Below are 21,122 nucleotides of genomic sequence, written 5' to 3'. Positions count from 1 at the left end.
AACAATGATTTGTGAATGAAAAAGTTAAAGACGTCATTGGAGATAAAAAAAAATGGAGATTTATATAGATGACATGATTGTCAAAAGCCAAACAATGGAGGAGCATGCCTCAGATCTAACTACAGTCTTTGCTACTTTGTAGTCTGCAATCACATGACTTGTGGTCCATCTTGTTACAATTGTAGCATTTTCCATTCAACTTTCTCTTCTTTGAAATACCACTCTTAGGACCCCATTTGGTCCCATGTTGAGGTTGTTTTACCTTCTTAGAGTTTTTCTTGACCTCCATTATATTTGCTCTAGCCACATATTGACTGGCTACGTTTGAGACTTTCTTCTAAGTGCCTCTATTGTCTTCCTCAATTCGGAGTTTGACAATCAACTCCTCAACAGTCATTTCTTTTTATTTATGCATAAGGTAAGTTTTGAAGTCTTTCCATCCAGGTGGTAATTTTTCTATTATTGCAGTCACTTGGAAAGATTCACTAATTACCATACGCTCGACATGTATTTCATGGATAATGAGTTGTAATTCTTGCACATGGCTTACAATTTTCTTAGAATCTATCGTATTATAATTCAAGAATTGTCCAACTAAGAATTTATTACCACCTACATCCTCTGATTTATGTTTATAGTCTAGAGATTTCTAAAGTTCCTTTGTCGTTTGCTTAACACTATAAACACTGTGAAGTGTATCAGTTAAACCATTTAAAATATAATTCTGGCAAAGGAAGTCAGATTTTTTCTGTGCCTCAAAGGCGGTAACAAGATACACCTCATCCTCTCCAATAACATGAGGATCATCCTTCAAATATTTTGCAAGATTTAACATAGTCAAGTAAAACAACATTTTTTGTTGCCATGTCTTGAAATTCACACCGGTGAATTTCTCTAGCTTTTTGTTGTGGCCAATAGGCATTGCCACTGGTAAGGCTAGACGTGGAGCCTAAAAAATGACCGGTGGTTCATTCGAGGGACCAAATGGAACAACACTAACAATTCCATCCATTTACTATCTAAAATTGGAACAAATAAAGTTAGTAAGAAAATACAACACGTTTAACAAAACAGAAATTAACAAGAAACAAACAACAAAAGAAATTAAAGTTCGTTTATAAATGTTAATTAATGTTCGTTCAAGAAAATTTAATTAGAGTTCATTTATATATTGTCCAAACAATCTGTAAAGTCCATGGTCAAGGTACAGTCTGTAAAGTCTGTAGTCAAGGTAATTCAATATTTAAAGTAACCTTGTCCTGCTTTTATAAAATAGTTAAAAATTATGTCTTAAGATTGTTAGATAATATTAATCAAAAAGAAAGACGAACAAAATAATTGCTTGAATAATATGAAATTACAATACAATAATTAGAGTTATAGAATACTTGCAACCTTCTTATTTGGAACGAAAATAAGCGGAGGAAAACGTTGAGGCTTGTACATGACAGTTTCCTTAAGACAGAATTTGCCTGCTACGGAGCAATCGTCTCCCAGGATACAACAATGAACTTGAACGAACTCTACCATGCATAGAGAATTATCACCAAGACAAAAGAATAATTGGAAGAAAGAGTAAAAATCTAAAGGAAATTTTGTACTTTAGTAAGCATTCTTGTAAGTTGCATCTTTTCTCTACTTCCTCATACACATATATATAACTTGTATACAATACTTAAAGGTAGACAATTACAAAAAAAAAAAAAAAAACATTTATGGTGCATTAATTAGCATTTGACTATATGGAGGTATTATTGAACCTTTCATGCATTGAAAGAGTCATTCTGCATAATTTTCATAATTATTTATTTATTTATATATTTTATTTTTTATAATAGGAATTTAACACCATAACACATGTTTTTCATACCATATGTGCTTAACAATCAAGAGATGGAAAACAGACAATCTCAGTTTTTTCCTAGTGTGACTCATTTCTTGAAATCATGTTTTTTCTCGAAACGTTATCCTTGATATCATTAACTAGTTCAAGAAGTGTAATTCACTTTGGCTACCTTATAAGAATGCTCTTAGAATCTAAGTGCTAATTCAGCTCGGAAATGAGACAACTAGGCAAGCAAATTGAATTATTAAAGAAAAAACGTATTAGGTTCTATATTTCATGAATCCGGATAATTGTGCGTTTGTGCATACTTGTGAAAATAGATAACTGTTGAGATGATAATTGTTACAATGGATATGATATAAAGTCTAGGATAAAACATACCATTTTCTTATTTACATATTTAATACGAGAGGTTGTATATCTCTAACGAGTATACAACGTTTGAGTTCTCGATTGTATTTCAATCGCACAAACTATTTGCGAGTATGAACGAGACAAAGTAATGAAGTATGTTTCCATTAAATGCGAGTAATAGATGTGGGAATTAATGGAATAAATGGGCCTTGACCCAATACCAATCCATTAGGCTCGTATGTAACCTTATGTATTAAGAATTAGGGTTTAGCCTATCTATACATAGATAGCTACGGGAGGCTAAACCTAATACTGAAAATACTGCAAAAGGTTATGGCTAATATTCACATCTGGCAAATCTTGGTAAAAAATATATAATGTAAAAGCAAGTCGGTCAGGCTCAATCAGGCATTTGAGATAAATTTTATGCCGAAAGCATTTTTTATGATCAGACAAAATATAAAAAAAGTAAGCTACACAATAAATTATTTAGGATAAAAGATTAAATTCACCTTTAAATTTGGTATGAAAAATCAATTTAGCCAAATTAATTTTTAGGCATCCAACTCCATCTTTAAAGTTGAGTCAAATTAACCCGATCAAATTAGTTTTGATACCCTAATTTTATCATATTTACATTTTCATACTTGAAATCTATTTTTATATTTAATAACTATTATATAATGTATAGCTGCAAAACGCATTAGCATTATCAAATTACTTCATGTGTCAGTATATAATATAGATACATTAATACTACTTTGAGAGGCTTAGTGAATTTCTTTACCTCTGTTTCGAAAATTCTTTATCAAAATTAAATGTCCATGACCCATACTCGTGTTTCAATGGATTTTTAAAATTTTCTTTTATTAATACAGCAATGACTTCTATTTATTTTTCTCACATTATATCACTTAATCTAATTGTTTCGTTAACAAACAAAATTTAAAAAATAACTTAGCAAAATTAAATTTATATATTCAATTAATTCTTATCCAAAATTGGATATGTTCAAATAAAATGTCTCAAATTTATTTTTAGCATATGTTATTAGTTAACATTATCATTTCATTGAACAAAAATTTAGAAAAAAAAACTCCGTATAACATTCATAATTTCAAAAGGATTATATAATATTAAGGGACAAGTAAAAAAATAAATCATGTGATTTGGGTAATTTTCAAACATAAATGGTTTAAAAGTTTGCAAACTGGTATCTTATGGTTCATTTCGTTAGTAATGACAGTCCAAACTAACTAACGGTGTTAAAAAAGTTAAAAGTCAAATAGTAAAAATGTATTTTTATCTTTATATTTATTTATTTTATAAATTAACCTCCTTATTATTTAATTATCACAAACAAATCTCAAGATAAAAACAAAATATTAAATTCATTATTTCATCTCTCTCTCAAATCTCTGTTTAATTTATTTTTATTCTCTCTTAAAAGTTGAAGAGTAAATTTATACTATTTTGTTTAAAGAGGGAAAATAAAAATAAATTAAAAAGAGATGTGAGTGAATGAAGAGATAATGAATTTGATGTTTTGTTTTTGTTTTGGAATTTGTGATATTAAGACAATAAAATTATTAATTTATAAAATAAATAAATATAAAAATAAAATTAGGTTTTTACTATTTAACTTTTGACTTTTTTTAACACTGTTAGTTACTTTGGATCGACTTTGCTAACAGAATGAATCATAAGATACCGATTTATACTACGTCGTTTATGTTTAAAAATAAACCAAGCCACATAATTTATTTTCGTACTTTTCCCTGATATTAATACACTAATACTATTAGTCTATCCCAAAAAAACTAGGCTAGCTCGTTAATCACTGTGATACTAATTCCTTCTTTTGTGTTGTGTTGCCTTATATAATGTATATTCATCTAGTTTTGCAACAATGTGGGATTGTAGTACTATCAGAGCCAGTACCACAATACCATATTATTGTAAAACGAAATGAATATACATCTTATAAGACAGCACAGAATAAGGAATGAGCATAGCAATGAAACAAGAAAGTCTGGTTGATGAATGATATCCTGAGGTGAGAGTAATTATTAACAAACTAGTCTAACTTTCTAGAATGATAAGTTGATAATACACTCTTTTGCCATGAAGTGTTTTGATAGTCTCTTCTCTTTCTCTTATTAACCAACTTCTCAACTATTGATTTAAGCTAAATTAAGAGTTAACTATTTTTACTTAGTAATGACTGAAAAATAATTCATTTCAAACCGTAACGATACAAAAGATAAAAACAACTCTTTCAATATAATCAATTTAACCATTCATTCAAATTATTTATAAATGTATCATAAATTTATCTATTACTAGTTTTTCTTTAAGGTTTTTATAAGTGAGGAAATGAAATTTTGAGAAGTAAAAATAAAATTATAATATTCTGAATCATAGGATTATAAAATTAATTTTGATAATTTTAATTTTTTAACTAATTATGACTTTGAGACTCTGAAAAATAATATAATGTCAAACTCAATCATAAAAGGTGAGTTTAGACTTATGAAAACATCTAAATAATATTAGATATAAATTCACTTTTAAAAATATATGTAATAATTTTGAATTATGTAAAACTATTAAAATCAATACTTTTAATATGTTTTAAAAGTTGGAATTTATAAATTATGATGTAAAACTATAATATATAGAAAATAATAACCTATTAATAATTAAGTTTGGTGATATAATTTAGTATAATTTTATACTTAATTATGATATTTATGTATTTGACCCTAATTGTTAGGGCTATGCAATAGAACACGTTTTGCAAATCCTAATTTGCTCAAGTAATTATATTATATAAAAAGGACAAGTTACGTCATGTTCTTTATTATTTAATTTCAATAACAATCAGTTCAGTTTAACATTCAGTTTCAGCATCCAATAATTTATTACTATTATTATTTATCTATAAATTAGATAAAAGTAAAGAAATTGTAGTTTATACACACATGTGATGTGTAGATGACAGGATTTATCACCGAGAAAAAGTTTGATAAATTATTTCTCAAATTTATCAATGTTATGGATAAAATTGCACCATTTTATACATTAGGAGTAAAATTATTCCTGACCCAAAACGTTACGGGTATTTTTTACACCTTACCTCGTAATTGTAATAAAAAAAATTGACCTAATGCTCCTCCAACCCCCTTAACTTGTCCAAATTGGTCATTTAACACCTTTTAACTTATCGAATGTCCTATTTACACTCTTAACTCCATAAAATGAGTATTTCTCACCCCTTAACTTGTCTAAATTGTTCATTTTACCCCTCCCCAACTTATCGAATATCCTATTTACCTCTTTAACTTCATAAAAGTGGCATTTCTCACCTCTTATGATCCTATTTACCCCTTTAACTCTATAAAAGTGGTATTTCTTACCCCTTATAGTGCAAAATTAATAGAACTTACTCAAATGAGTTTGCAAATATATTTTTTTAATACCAATTTTTTTTATTTTGTTTTAATTTGATAACTAGCATTAACACCCGTGCAATGCACGGGATGCAATATAATTTTCTAATTATTTTATTATAATTAAAATATTTTTATATGAAATTATTACTTCATTTAAGTAAGTTTATTTTTATAGACTGTGTATTAATTTTTTCTTGAACCATGTTTGGCAATATGGAATTACATATATTCTTACAAACTATTATTTTTTATATGAAATTATTTTCATGCAATATTTATAAGATCAAAATTTACTATGTAAGCTAGATAGAGAAAAACCAATAAGTCATGTTTAATGATCCATATTTTTTATTTTATTTAACCCTTGAAGATAAAAATAAAACTCATTTAAAGTAATTAGATTATTATAGAATAGAGTAATGAGTATAACCACAATGGAGAAAACATTCAAAATGTCGCCAAATTATAATGGGAATGCTAACTCTTGAAACAAAAACATCTTGACAATTGTTGATCATATTTAAGAAACTTACTTTTTTCACAACCGTTTAGATCTTACTAAATCTCTTCACCTTCCTATACCTGCAGGATAACCATAAACTGTATAGAAAATAAGTAAAATATAATTTCTAAGAAATAACTAAATATAATTTGTCAACCAAACCCAACAAACCCTTCATCCATAAATTCAGAATGTTAACATAGCAAAGCTAAATTTGAGTTTCTGTTAAATAAATAAGATTAACCGCCTCTGAAGCAAATAAGATGAAAATTTACTATATGGATAGAAAATTGGTTCAAAATTTCAACATGTAAGTATAGTTATTCTAGGTAACATTGCATACTACAGTGTCTACAGTTGATGTTGTGTAATCATAATATAAATTTAGTTTCATGTATAAGATATTAATTTTCAATAGAGATACACTTGTGTTGCAGACATTATAAGATTTTGCAATTGATATTACCTAATAAATTGTGCCTAATAAATTGTAGGAAAAAGTCCCATTGTGACCCTCAAATTATTAGAAACAAACAAAAAGAATAAACCAGCCCCGTCCTAATGAGAATTCAATTCTCAATCCCAATCCCAACAACAATAACTTATTAAGTACTCATACATTCTGAAAATTAGGCCTTAAGTTTACCTAATCACTTTGAGTAGCTTAAATACACTTGGTAACAAAAACTATTTACCTCAACATCATCACCTCTGTGGTAATCCATAATTAAGATTTCTGCTGTCCTTTTCCCTTCAGCATAACAGCTACTCTCTCCTAAACAATTTCAAGTTCAGAAGAAAATACAGTTATCAGTAACTACTAACTACTTTCATTATCTCTCATATACAATAACAGTGAGTTCTGTTATTAGCAGCTATATTGTTACTTATGATCATTAGAAGGAAAATGCCTCCTGCAATTTGCAATTTTTAGATGTTCAACTCCAATTTTTATCCTCTCACTATCATAGATAAAAAAAAACATGGTTAAATTTTGAATCATCAACAGTACTTATTGTTTAAGCATGGTCTTTAAATACTGTATAAACTTTAAACTTGAAGATGGTCCAATTTAGTTATATTATATATGGATAAAAACCATGGTTAAACATGGTAACTTGCCCTAGTTACCTAAACAAATGATAAACTTACCTCGTTTCAGCAACGGAGTTTAGAATTGAGGTACCCGAGGCAATCTTTAGATGTTGAACAATAATTTTTATCCTCTTACTATCAAACGATTCCTTCAATATTTTCCTGGTTAATTGGTGTAGTTCAAGTTAGAAGAAAAATGCTTCCTGCAATTTGCAGTTGGCAGATTCAATTTTGACTATTAGAATATAGCAAGCATAAAGATACTTAACAGAGAAAATAAAGAGAAATAGGATAAAGAGATTGAACTTGAAAGACCGAAAAGGATTCATAAGGATTCATTGAGCCATGGAATTTAAGAGTTATGAAATGGTTGATGAAAAACAAATATAAGGTTATAATGGGTAAAAATACTAATTAATTGTATTATAACATAATCATCTTACTTTCATATAACACAGTTCCGGTTTGAATAGCCATAGTTGTTGCTGAAGTCATATAATTATAATAACCCAAGTAATGTTCTGGTTTGAATAGCCATAGTTGCTGCTAAAGCCATATAATTATAATAACCCCAAGTAGCTTTCCTTGTGCTCCATACTCATTCTCTCACTTTGTGAATTATAAGTAATCATAGACATTTGATCACTTAGAAGTAGTCATTCCATAGCTTATTGTTTGAATATATCAAAATGTTAAAGCCATGACACATGAATCAGTACAATAGTACTTAGGGTATCTAGACTTGTGCTTAATGTCTTATCTGCAAATGGATCATCCAGTATCCAACTATTGTAACCTTTTCTATTGAAAATGGAACCCGCAGAACTCTGGAGGCAAATAAAATGAAGAAAGAGATGCTTAAAAAAGCAAAAGAGCAAAAGAAATCCATAAAAGAGTAGTATACCAACCAAATTATTATAAGCCTCCAGAAATATTCCATCACAAGCACTGGCTTGCATTATATGCAGTATTGCTAAATCCATATGGCCTCATTCTATTAAACCAGATTTTTGAGTCATAACTACAACTTCCAACCAAAAATAAGAAACAAAAGAAAATGTTTCAGTAAAATCACAAAAGACAAAACAATCAGATAACCAGTAATTCAGTAGCAGAGATGCGAGTATTAGCTTAATATTAAGCAAAGACATGTCCTCGTTGCTTTGGTCTGGAAGCCTCCAACCAGAATCGCCTCCAACCAGAATCACCTCCAACATGTGATTACTGACAAAAATATGTTGGTAATCCGCAAATGTTTGGTTTTTTCTTTTTTTAGTGCAAGTACACCTCCCAATTGAATGAACACCTACATTTACTATTTACCATTAAAGAAATTAAGTACTACCTATGTTGCACGGACACGGACACGGATACGGTATCCGACACGGACACGGACACAGGAAACGTCATTTCTATAAAACACAGGACACGGATACTTGGGGGACACGTGTAAATATTAAAAATATTGGGGCAAATTTATAAATATTAAAAATATATTTTTATATATGATTTTTTGTAATATAACTAAATAAATACATATAAACGAAATTATTGAAGGAGATGAACGGTATTCCCCTGTCCCTGTCCTTTGGAGTTTCTGACTCTCCAATGGAATAAGAATCAATCGGTTATTGAAGGAGATGAACAGAATCGGAAAGGATTTTTCGGTTTTGAAGGAGATGAACGGAATAGGAAAGGATGTAATCGGTTATTGAAGGAGATGAACGGAATAGGAAAGGATGTAATCGGAATCGGAAAGGATTTTTCGGTTTTGAAGAATTAGGGTTTTTTTCCTGGGACACGCGTATCCTTCACTGATACGCGTGTCCAACTTTCCGAAATTACGGACACGGCCCCGACACGGTGTCCCTGGCGTTTCCGGCCGTATCCGTGTCGGAAACATATCGGACACGCGATACGTGATGATTCCGGCGTGTCCGTGCATCATAGAGTACTACAAATTCACAGTCTGAACTTCAACCCTGAAATTATTCCAGAACATGATTGATAAGAGGGAAGGCACACCAATTGTTGACAATATCAATTATTTGAGGCACAAATGACAAAGATGTAAAGGGTGACATCTTTGATCACTTACTTAACGTTTACAACATAATATCAATTTAGGCATAACGTTTACAATATAGCATCAATTTAAGCCTAAAATTAGAGAGAATCATATTAAAATTACTAAAGTGTAATAGCTAGATCATCCAAACTTTTATCAGAGATTGACTCTAAATTGGGAATGTAATAGCAATTAAACATCCAAACTTTCATCAGAGATCCTCAAAACAGCAGACAATTTTCAAGAAAATGAGAATTCATACCATTAGTGTATCTAGTTTCCATTAAAAAAAATGAATCAAAATACACCAAAGATTCGAAACCAACCATTCGAAGATACTGCAGCATCCAATTGATTATTGACGGTGAAGCTACCAGGAAAGCCGAGCTAACAAACCTGTATAAAATATAAACAATAAGTTAAACAGCAAGGGAATAGAAAAGCATAAAAATGAAATTACTCCTAGCAGAAGCAAAATTGAAACAGGCCAACAAAATCAATGTCAATGCAAACTTTATCAAATATGAAAATCCTCCACATTCGGAAGCACTCATCAAACAACGAACTCAATACCTCGAATATGTTCCGATCAAGAAAGAATTGGCGCAATTGAAAAACAGGAACGGTAGGAATAAAACCTCCCCTCAAGAATTTTCTGAAGCGACCTAGATATGGGTGGAGAACAAAAGAAAGCATCTGCTATCGTACGCCGGGCGGTGGTTCAGTGAGTAAGAAGAGTTTTTCTTCCGATACGATACGATACGACGATGAAAACTTGGCAGCAGTCTTTGTACGAAGGAAATTGTGATGATGCACTTGTAACTGTCTTTAGAAACCCATGAAGATCACCAGTTGAGAAAGAAGAGCAAAACCCATGAGAACGTGAGTTTGGGAAAAGCAAGGAAAAAAGCAAGGAGAAAGCTTTAAACAGAGTTATAATAATAAATTGACACCTCAGCTCAAGAGAATTCTATACGACACCTCAACACTCCTACTTACAGATTTAGTATATTGTATAGATTATATTAATTCTTTGTGTGATTTTTACAATAATATTTTATTACAATAATTAGATAATCAAAATTTAATTAGCTAAAAAATTGAAAAAAAAAAACGAATAAAAGATATAAATAACAAAAGCATTAATATAAACAAGTTAAAGATATTATATGTAAGGATAAGAACATCTCTAATAGGCTCTTAAGTTAGCTTTTAAATTAAAATTTGAAGAGAAGAATGAAAAATCAGCTTCGACAGCCTCTTAGTATCTTTTAACTTTATTTTTTATTAATAATTTATTATTGAGAACTCTTTATCCTTATACTATTGGTAAATGTAACAACAATTAATAATTTTAATGATAAAATAATAAATAATGAGTGAATATAAGGATTATTATTGAAGATATATATCTTAGTAACTCTTAAATCACTAAGAGTCAATTATTTATATTATTTTTAGAGAGTACATTAAGTCTCTTGGAGAAGCTCTAAGGTATCAAAATAAGTCTAAGAAAGTATCAATTTAGATTCCACGTATAAAATAGTATCAATTTAGACTTCGATAACAGATTACAAGAGATAAGAAATACTACTTATGTGGAGTTAAGGGTATAAACAAAACATTCTGTGAGTTTGAGAGGGTGAAAAATACCACTTTTATGAAATTAAGGAATTAAATAGGAAATTCGATAAGTTGGAATGGTAAGATGACCAATTTATACAAATTAAAAGTTAGACCTAAAAAATTAAGAGTTTGTATTCATATGAAAAATTGTATTTAATTCCATAACCATTAAATTATATGTAAATTTATGTTTTCATGTAATTTGTATTTTTAATTTAAATTAGACTTATTTTTATTTAATTTCACAAAGTTATACCGAGATTTTATCGAACCGAACTTTTATTTGATATTCAATTTAATTTTATCTTTAATAATATATTTATTTATTATTGATATTATTATTATTATTAAAACCATTATTATTATTATTAAAAGTTTATTAATATCCAATATTATTATTAAAATTATTTTAAAATCTAATATAATCATTAAAGTAAGTAAATATAATCTAACACATCATCATTATTGTTAAATTCAGTAGTATGAAATTAAGTAAAGTATTTCTTCAAAAAAAAAAGTTAAATAAAGTATCATTCATACTCGATTAAATTCAATTCAATTCGGTAGCAATATTCTACAAGAATCAAGTAAATCTAATTATATAATGATGTGATATACTTATCACGGTGTCCACTATGGTTACTTTATTTTTTACTTGATGTGGTTTTCACCATTGGATGATGGAAAATAAATGTTATTAGTTAGAACCAGATCCAACTTCAATCCGGATTTATAACTGAATCTTCGTTAGTTACCAGTTGAACCAGTCAGATTCATCGGTTACCGGTTGAACCAGTCAAATTGAACCAGTCGAATCGACCGGTTCGGTCGACACATGATAACGTAGCTTATCATATAACACAAAATTCAAAATTCACATAGGCCGAATACGCAAATTTTAAAACCACTTCACTAAAATATAAATCCAGATCTCCAGATCAAGAAGGCAAAAAAAGACACCAATGAATTTGTACTGAAAATAGGAGAAAACAGAAAAGGCTCAGAAAGTTGCTATCTGTGCTCAAAGAAGAGCTTCCGAAGAAGCTCCCCTCATACAAGAGGTGTCAGAAATTAAAGCACTATTCATCTTTGCCCTATCTTTTCAACTCCGAGATCAATCATCAAATCAAATCAATTTCAAAGGGGAGAAAGAAAATAGATCAATACTAAAAGCTTTTCAAATCAAAACGAAGAAACATAAAAATCTAAAACAGCAATGCACTAACAGGAGATGATGATTTCGCTGAGAGCGCGGCTATCATCGCCGCACTAACATAAGATGATGATTTGGATGAGAGTGCGGCCATAAACGTCTTAGGGTTTGCTGAGAATAGAGATAGAAGGAGGGTGTCGTATTTATAGATAATTAGTGGGCTTTTTTTCCATGACTACGGCCCAATTATGCTGAAGTTTGCCCTAGTATGTTTGGCAGTAGAATTTAGAATTTTATGATTTTTAACAAAAACGAAAACATGTCCTAATACATATTTAGCTGGCCAAAAATTCTAAATCAACCTGTTGTCCTTCTCTAATTTCATTTTTTAATAGAATTAATTAAATGCAAAAGAAAATGAAAAATACATTTCACCTCATGTTAAAGTACTAAACATGGTAAAAGTGAAAATTATAAAATTTGGATCAAATTGGAAACTCATTTACATATTTAACTCATTTACTCAACCTATTACATATCGGACTTTGTTTATGTGACTTTCACATAATATCGTCAATATGTTTGTAATTTTATGGTGCGACTATCTCCCTCCCGTCTGACTTTGCAGATTCTAGCATTGCGAACCCTGCGAAGCTAATGTTTGGTTTAGTTGATGATTTTAATTAGCATATGCGAAGTCTGGTTGTGTTCTTAACAAAATTCGCTAAGTGGTATAAAACAAAAAATGCCAAACAACAACGGATTCTAACATTAAAATAATAACATTATAAAAAATTACAATAAGATTGTCACAATAACAATATTAAAATCATAAAATTATCAAAATTTACAACAATATTGCCACAATAAACTTCTAACAAATCACTTCAAAGTGAACATGACGAATCTGGATGGAAATTTCTCTCTTTACAGGAAGTCCAGACTTTTTAGGATGAGAATCGGAAGTCTAGACTTTTTGGGATGGATGTTTCCCATGGTGCACACCAAGATTGGCACAATCTCTCATAACGAATCATTTTAAAGTGAATGTACCAATCTTGAGGGAAGTTAATCCATATACAGGAAGGAAAGTCATCTCATCTACACCCCAATACGCCGCTTTCCATAAAGGGATGTTATGTATTCAACCACCTTTATGAAAAATTAATCGTGTTAGGCAGTAAAAATGACGATTTGGCTTCACGAAATGAGGATTAGCAAATCATACGAATGTAAATGTGCAGGGAAGAGGATGATTTTACTTAGCGAATCGATACTTTCGCGAACTCTGCGAATGAAATCATGAACTTTTCTACTCGCAGACTTCGTAAAATAATCGATTCGCTAAGTAGATCGTCACGTTTCAAGCTCTTTCTCATCGTAGATCTTCGCGAAATCATCGACTCCGCGAAGTGATTTTCTGAAAAAACGCAGAGAAAAAGATAGATACTTACATTTTTCGCGCCTTTCACCATTAAAAGCGACAATAATAATATGATAAACTGGGAAAACGATAGAAATAACGTAGAATAACCATTTCTTTTATGGTAACAAGAATAAAGAAACCAATGAACGAGCAGGAACATGAAGATGAAGAACCATGACTTCGTTTTCTAAGATTAGGAAGATGAAGAACCAAGAGATGAAGAGATGAAGAAGAGAAATACATGGTGATTTAGAGAAATGGTGCAGATTTCGTGCAATTTAAAGGAAGATAGGAAGCTCAAAAGTCTGAGAATCGTTAATGGAAGAGCAACCAACCATTTCGCGTAACCAATGCGAAGGGGGAAAAGAAAAGGTTATGGGTATTATGGAAAAATCACACAAAAACAGTATAGATATGTAGTAGGTTAAATAAATGAGTAAATATGTAAATGGGTCTCCCATTTGATCCAATTTTGTAATTTTTCCAAGAAAAATAATAAATGGAGAAGTAATCAAGAACTTTTGGAAATTCACTCTGCAATTGAAGGTTTGGAGTTATTGAAGATAATTGGACAAGATAAATATCATGGAATGCAATTTGATAAGAATAGTATTGAATACAATTGTACAAGACTAGATGGTTATCGAAAAGCAATTGGACAAAAACATGGTCGTCTTAAGTATTTTTTGGATCATGTGCTAAATTAAAAAATTGGTCCATTATTTCTATAACATGAAAGATCAAAATATTTTAACTTTATTATTGAAATTATAAATATAATAAAAATAATTTAATTATATATCTATAATAATAGAAAACTGCACCTCTTAGAACTCTTAAATCGTTAGGATTTAAATATTTTCTGGATAAATTAACATTTACTTAATCTTTAACATAATTAATAATAAAACTGGACAAAAATATAGAGTCATTTGAAATTTTTACAAAATTAAGAGAGCAATGATAAAGTTTTTGGTGAAGTACAAATAACTCACATATATATTAAGTCAACAAAAAATAATTTATAAATGAATGTCTCAGAGTTGCATGGATAAAAAATTTGGCCATGTATGTCCTATTTGTTTGCCGGGAAAATTTGTGTTTTGAAAAATTTGACTAAAGAGAAAAAATTATTGGAAAATAAAAGAAATTATTGGTGGGTGTTGTTTTAAAAAGAGTGAGGTATATTATTTCGAATTGTTTAGGAAAATGTTTTACTTGTTATTTTTATATATTTTTTTTAATAAACCAACCTAATATTTTTCTTTACAATATTTTTCAGCAAACAAATAAGATTTTAGAAAACCTTAAATTATGATTAAGCAACTCAATATCAACTTCGAAGATGGAGTAACATTAGAAACTGATTTTCAAGACGAATCCTCAGACCATACAACAAAGATGATGAAAACTCTCTGGGATTTGCAAGCCACTCAAACCTAACACACAGAAACATAGACACATGATGGAAACTTAAAAAGCCATGTGAGAAGACAACAGAAAGATATGGGAACTCCTAGGTCGCTCCCACATAACCGGACAAGACACCTAAAGGTAGCCACTGTTGGTCCCGTATAACATGACAAGGTTAGTTCCAAGGGGGGGGGGGGGGGGGGTAGGAACTATTTAAAATTTTATCTGTTAAGGCTGACTTCTTTTCTTTGAGAAAAGGTTTACACAGCGGCGCTAAGTAGTTTTAAGACACAAGCTTAGTCAACTGGTGACTAAGTCTGTTTCTTTCCTTGAGTCAGAAGATAGCACTTAAGTCTATTCCTGAACTCAGCTTCTTAGTGCACTCAACTCAGTGTGAGCTTGTTACTTAGTCAGTTTCATAGCAAGCAATATATAAAGGAGTTTAAAGGTTAGAAATATGTTACTCAGCAGACATATCCTGGTTCGGCCTCTCCACCTACGTCCAGTCCCCGGAACTCGTTCCGAGCTTTTTGAATCCTCTACTGAGCTCTTTAAAGGTAGAGCACGAAACCTTTTACAACAGAAGCTGAGTATACAAGTGTACCTTCCTCTATTCCTCTACTCACTCCTATAACTACCGCTGAGTACTATAACCGAGTATTCAGCTTCTCCTTTCTATTCTTCTAGAAATGATAAGTGATTGTCGTAAACAACAATTGCTAAGACACTTTAGATGAATAAAATCACTCTAGACTTTTACACAAGTTTGGAATTGGTGTAAGATTTGCTTTGTTTTTCTCACAGAACTTCAAGTATGAATTTGGTCAGCGTTTCGACTTAATTGAAGATCTACATCGAATGAAGCATTTGAAAGGCCCATTTATTGTGACACTTCAAGCACCGGTGATTTCGAATTTCGAAATAACCATTGGAGGCTAACGGCTTCCTGTCGCTGTCACTCAGGACGTGCTCAGTGTCGTTGGCCAATGAGATTCTTGCATCTTCTGTCTTCGGCAGTGCTCAACAGCTTTTCGTCAGATGAACAGAATGTTTGCACATTTATAGTAAAGTCTTCCAAACAGCTTACTACGTCTTCTGAGCTTTACCCAAAGTATAAATACTTTGTCTCCAAGTTGGTTCTGTTCTGCCGCTGACCTGACTGCCTTGTCGCTCAACTCAGCAGCTTAGTCTTGAAGCTTTTATTAGGAGGCTTCTCGATCCTTTTTCATGCTGAGCTGTCGTTTTACTTGATACGACTGCGTTTTGTCTTCCTGGGCCGTGAGGTATTGATCTGTTGACTTGGGCTTGACTTTCTCTTGTGGGCCTTTAGGCTTTTTATCTTAATGTCTTACAAGTCAAATAACTCAACATTGAACAAACACATTAGTGTGAATAAATCAAAGCATTTAAATTTAATGTGTTAGAATATTTTTATCATTCACATAAATAATTTTGTCAAATCAAAATCATGTGGAAAGGTGTTTCAACAAACTCCCCCATTTTGATGTTGGCAAAAATATTCAGTGAAACTCAGTGTTGAGCTCCCCCATGATAGTTGACCTTATTTTTCTCAAAGATACTCCCCCGTAAGGGTTAAGCTACTGAATTAGTTTTACTTTAAACATTTCAAGGTTTAATCAAGTAAGTCTAAGGTCGGTTTTCAGAAATAGGTCAGCTCATGGAATATATATTTTTTTAACTCAGTTTATGCGGAAGATTTAGATATCAGAGTACGCTGAGGATATCTTTGTTCAATGAGTTTTAGTTAAGAGGACGTATAAAAGAGGTCAACGTATAGATCAACACAGCAGACAATCATAAAGCAATGTAGACAAATAACACAATTAATTTAATGAAGATACGTTAATGTTTAGCACAAAACATAAGTAAGCATCACATAAGATTAGTCAGTTTGAAAAAGAGATGCATGCATAGTTTTGGATTAATGGTCAGCACAACAAAATACATCAGGAAAAGAATACAAGTTTTAAAGGCTAACTCTAGCAATTCTAGTCAAGCTATTTTTTCTTGTTGACTTGGGCAGAATGCTCTTTGGCTTTTCCCTTTTGTTTCTGCTGACTTCCAGACGCTTCTCCTGTATGCTGAGTTCTATCAGCTTGTTCTTTCTCCCCCGTTTTGCCAGCATCGGGAGGAGGAGGAATGAAGGTGTCATTGAGAGCGGCACAAGTTAATCAAACAGAGTATGCCTTAAGCTTACGCGTGCTTTCATTTAGACCATCAAAGACAGGAACACCATCATCCAAGAAAGAACCGGGAACCCTGACCGAGGCACTGAGCATACTCAGTATATATTCTTGAGACTTCCCAACCCAGGTGATTGTATCAGTCAGCATGGCATGGGCTTGATGAAACATCTTAAGCAAAGCCGAGTCATAATACTGACGTTGAGCATTCGTGTGACGCGCGTGTTTGAAGATGGATTGAGAGTATTGCAGAAGCTCATTTGTCTTGAGTTGGTCAGTTTCCATCTCTTCCTTACTCAAGTTGAGTAGACGGGTAGCCTCACTAATTTGCTCAATGGAGCATTGGGAGGAGGAAGAGAGTTGAGCATTGGTTCTGGCTTGCTCAGAGTGAAGCTGGGTAAATAGTTGTTGAACTTCAGCAGAAGTTGCATACATGGAGTTCGCAGCTGACAGGTTTTGAAATTGACCCTGGAGAGAGTTCATGTGATTGACTATTGTCAGCTGGAGTTCGGCCAGCTTAACTATTAATTCCTGTTTGGGCTGTTGAGACTGGATAGATGTCATGACACTCAGAAGATCCTTAAGACCTTTAATTTCGGTGAGAAGCTGAGTGACAGAGGAAAGTTGAGTTGGCTCAACAGGAATAGACCCAGCGACATTGGTTGGTTGAAGGTCTTGGAGCAAGGCTTGAGCTGAGTCAATGATTCTTCGACCAGACTCAGTGGCGTGCAAGTACGTGTAGGATCCATCAATGTTTGGCCCAAATGCCAGAATATGAGTAGAACCGGATGGTGGAGGTGTTTGGTTCCTTTCATTATTGGAAGTGCCAGTATGATCAGCGGCTGGACTTGAGTTCAGATTGCCAGCAGAAGCTGACTGGTTGATATTCTGCACTTGAGGATGTGGAAAAGGGTGATCGGTAGAATTATCTACTTGCTCAGAGTCAGGCTAAAGCTGACTGGTTTGAGTAGGTTGAGGAGTTTCAGCACTGACCTGAGCAGGTGATTCCTTTGCTATCTCAATGTTTTGAGCAGCAGGGACTTCGAGGATGTGCTCGGTATGATCTTGACCTTGAGTAGCAATTGAGTCGGCATGTTCCTTTGGTTGAGAAACAGAGGCTTGCTTTTTCTGCATTTGCTGTGAAGGAGACTCAGTGGGATTGGAGAAGAACTTGAACTGCATGTCAGAGAGATCAGTTATGGGATCCCGTAAAGGTGAGTCATCCAGAAGGTCAATAACTGTAGATTTATAAGCCTTCTTCTTAAGTCTCCTTAATTTCTTCGTCTTTGGAGGAGAGGGGTCAGCTTGAATAGAGTTAATTGAGTCAGAAGGTGAAGTTACCCCTAGATCAGCATGATCCTTTGCTGTTGGCTCAGCTTGTTCTTCAACCTGCTTAGTGTTGGTTGTTTCATGTTGCTCAACATCTGCTGTCTCCTCAGCATCAAACTGACCTCCAAGATTACCCAATTCTTCTTCATCTTGGTCAGCGAGGGTTTTCTCAAGATCAATGCCTTAACTTCTCATGAAGTGTGAGTCTTCAGAGATAACTACGCCAAGTGGGGGTGCATCGATAGGACTCAACCTAGAGGAGATTTTCTTCTTCTTCTTCAAAGGCAGCTCAGGAGTGTCCTCTTTTTCTTCTTCCTCAAGCTCAGCTTGCCTTTTGAGGTTTTCTGCTGACTTGGGTCCAACCTGACCTTGTTGAATTTGAGGCTTTGTTCCTTTGGACACAAACCGAATCTTTTTCGGTGGAGCGTCATCGTCTTTGGAAGAGGTTTGAATAGCTTTCCTCTTTCTGTCTTGCTTATCAGCTTGAGCTTTCCTTACTTTCTTTCCTTCTCGAGTCAGCATCCCCTCAGTTTCCTTAGCAACGGCCCCTTTTCCTTTCTTAGGGACAATGGGTTGATCGTAGACCAAGCCGAACAATGTAGCTGCGGTAATCTCAGTCCCCCAGACATTAATTTCCTCGACCAAGCTCACCTGATAGTCTTTGAGGATTCTGGTAATAAGGGAGCCTAACCTAAGGGTTCCAGTACTTCTTTGAAAACCACTGATTAGAAAGATTGGCATGTTGATCGGTTGGTAGGTCAGCATGTGCCAGATGAAGCACTGCTCGAAGTTTGACGCTGAGGAAGTGGAGTTGACCTTTGGAAAGAGGAAGTTGGTCAGTATGTAATGGGCCATATTTTGGTTCTGACCCATGGAGGTACTCGAGATTTCCCCGGCATGATCGGCTGGTTTGCAAAACTCAGTGGGATAGTCAATTTTATCTTGGTCACCTGATTTTCTAAGTTTAGCTCCTTCGGTTTTCAGTTTTAGCAGCTTGGCAAGGTAAGGAGGGTTGATGAAGATATCTTTCCCTTGAACCTTGGTGACCATGTAGTCCCGGTCATCATCAGCGGCTCTTAGGTTAGCGTAGAACTCCTTCACTAACTCAGGATAGGTGGCTTCTCGAGTCGAGAACAGCTCGGTCCAGCCGTTCTTTGAGATCCACTCACAGAAGGGTTGCTCAGCTTCCACAAATCCCTTCGAGAACCAGCGGGAGTGGTCAACCTTATACCCCCTTACACTCTCGTAAACTAGGGAGTAGGTACGTTCCATCGGTTTCTTTCCCTTATCCTGCTCCTGTTTCCCTTTTGATGAGGTGGCTTGGTCAGCGTGGGGTTTCTTGCTAGGTGTTGTGACCTTAGAATGGTCATCCTGACCTTCTTGCTGAGATTCAGTTGAGGTATCCTTGTGTTGTTGCTCAGTTTGGTACGATGGATTTTCATCGGAGTGGTTGTCGTTGTAACCGCCTCCGGAGAGATTCTGAGAATCCGACATGATTTTCAGAGAAATTTGAGAGGTTTGGGAATTTTAGAGAAGAGAGGATTTGAATACCAGAAATTTCTAAGCGTAAAGAGGTACAAGTGGGAATTCGTCCACTATTTATAGAGGTGTCGAGTTGATCTGTAGCGTTGAAGTGGCGGTTTGACCTCGAGATACTCAACTGACAATGATTCTGGCATTTATGACACAATCGGCGCATGTATTTTCTAATTATTACGCTTACGTCATCCTAGGTGGCTATTTAATTCGCGTGTTTAGCATTAATTTGTGCAACGGATCCTTACTCAGTGTTAAGAATTCTAAACGTTCAATGTTCAGAGTAGTCAGTTTTACGCACGAGAATTATTCGTGTGCTTAGTAACTCAGCTTGAGATAATCACTCAGTATGTAAGTCTACTTAGCATGAAGTGATTTTATGTTATGTTATGTTTTACTTAGCATACAGTAGTTACTAGTTTTAGCACAATTCATTCAGCATGGTAATCACTCAACGTTTAATTTAAACATAGAATTTTATTGAAGAGGATTAAACATACCGATGGCTTCCCTTAGTATATTAAATTGCTCACGAGCCAGTGGCTTTGTGAAGATATCAGCAAGCTGCTCATCCGTTGGGATGTAGGTCAGCTTGATCTCTCCCTTGAGTACATGGTCTCTGATGAAATGATGTCTTATGCTGACGTGCTTCATCATGTTGTGCTGGATTGGGTTCTTTGATAGGTCAATGGCACTCTTGTTGTCACATTTGACTTCAATTGTTTTAGTCTGAATGCCATAATCATCCAGCTGTTGCTTAATCCAGAGGACTTGAGCAACACAGCTTCCAGCAGCAATGTACTCAGCTTCAGTGGTTGACAGGGCTACTGATGACTGCTTTTTACTGAACCAAGACACAAGACAACTTCCAAGGAAGTGACATCCTCCTGAGGTGCTCTTTCGTTCAAGCTTGTCTCGTCCGTAGTCAGCGTTAGTGTATCCAATGAGTGTGAAATCATAAGTATTGGGATACCATAAACCTGCATTCACTGAGCCTTGCAAATATCTAAGGATTCTTTTTATAGCTATGTAATGAGATTCCTTAGGGTTAGATTGATATCTAGCACAATAACATACTGAGAACTGAATGTCCGGCCTACTAGCAGTTAAGTAGA

At 33.3% G+C, this 21,122-nt stretch overlaps 1 long non-coding RNA gene and 1 other non-coding gene across 14 annotated transcripts; both read right to left on the bottom strand.

Moving 5' to 3' along the window:
- Positions 1-1,206: 1,206 nt before the first annotated feature.
- Positions 1,207-12,264, bottom strand: LOC136210771 (uncharacterized). 13 transcript variants are annotated; one of them, XR_010678199.1, is made up of 7 exons: positions 9,894-11,241; positions 9,647-9,716; positions 8,161-9,234; positions 7,310-7,455; positions 6,853-6,932; positions 6,189-6,255; positions 1,207-1,523 (listed from the first exon to the last, which is right to left on the bottom strand). It is a non-coding gene; the product is annotated as an uncharacterized lncRNA (long non-coding RNA). The 13 variants fall into 13 exon arrangements; XR_010678200.1 differs by having other exon boundaries at positions 1,208-1,523; positions 6,189-6,237; positions 9,894-11,240; XR_010678206.1 differs by lacking the exon at positions 1,207-1,523 and adding an exon at positions 12,173-12,264 and having other exon boundaries at positions 6,042-6,237; positions 9,894-10,146.
- Positions 11,944-12,040, bottom strand: LOC136216267 (small nucleolar RNA snoR1). The gene has a single exon (XR_010683260.1). It is a non-coding gene; the product is annotated as a small nucleolar RNA snoR1 (small nucleolar RNA).
- Positions 12,265-21,122: the final 8,858 nt, after the last annotated feature.

The sequence above is a fragment of the Euphorbia lathyris genome, chromosome 1 (genome assembly GCF_963576675.1).
Source record: "Euphorbia lathyris chromosome 1, ddEupLath1.1, whole genome shotgun sequence".
Taxonomy (NCBI): domain Eukaryota; kingdom Viridiplantae; phylum Streptophyta; class Magnoliopsida; order Malpighiales; family Euphorbiaceae; genus Euphorbia; species Euphorbia lathyris.
This window is presented reverse-complemented; position numbering and strand designations above follow the sequence as displayed.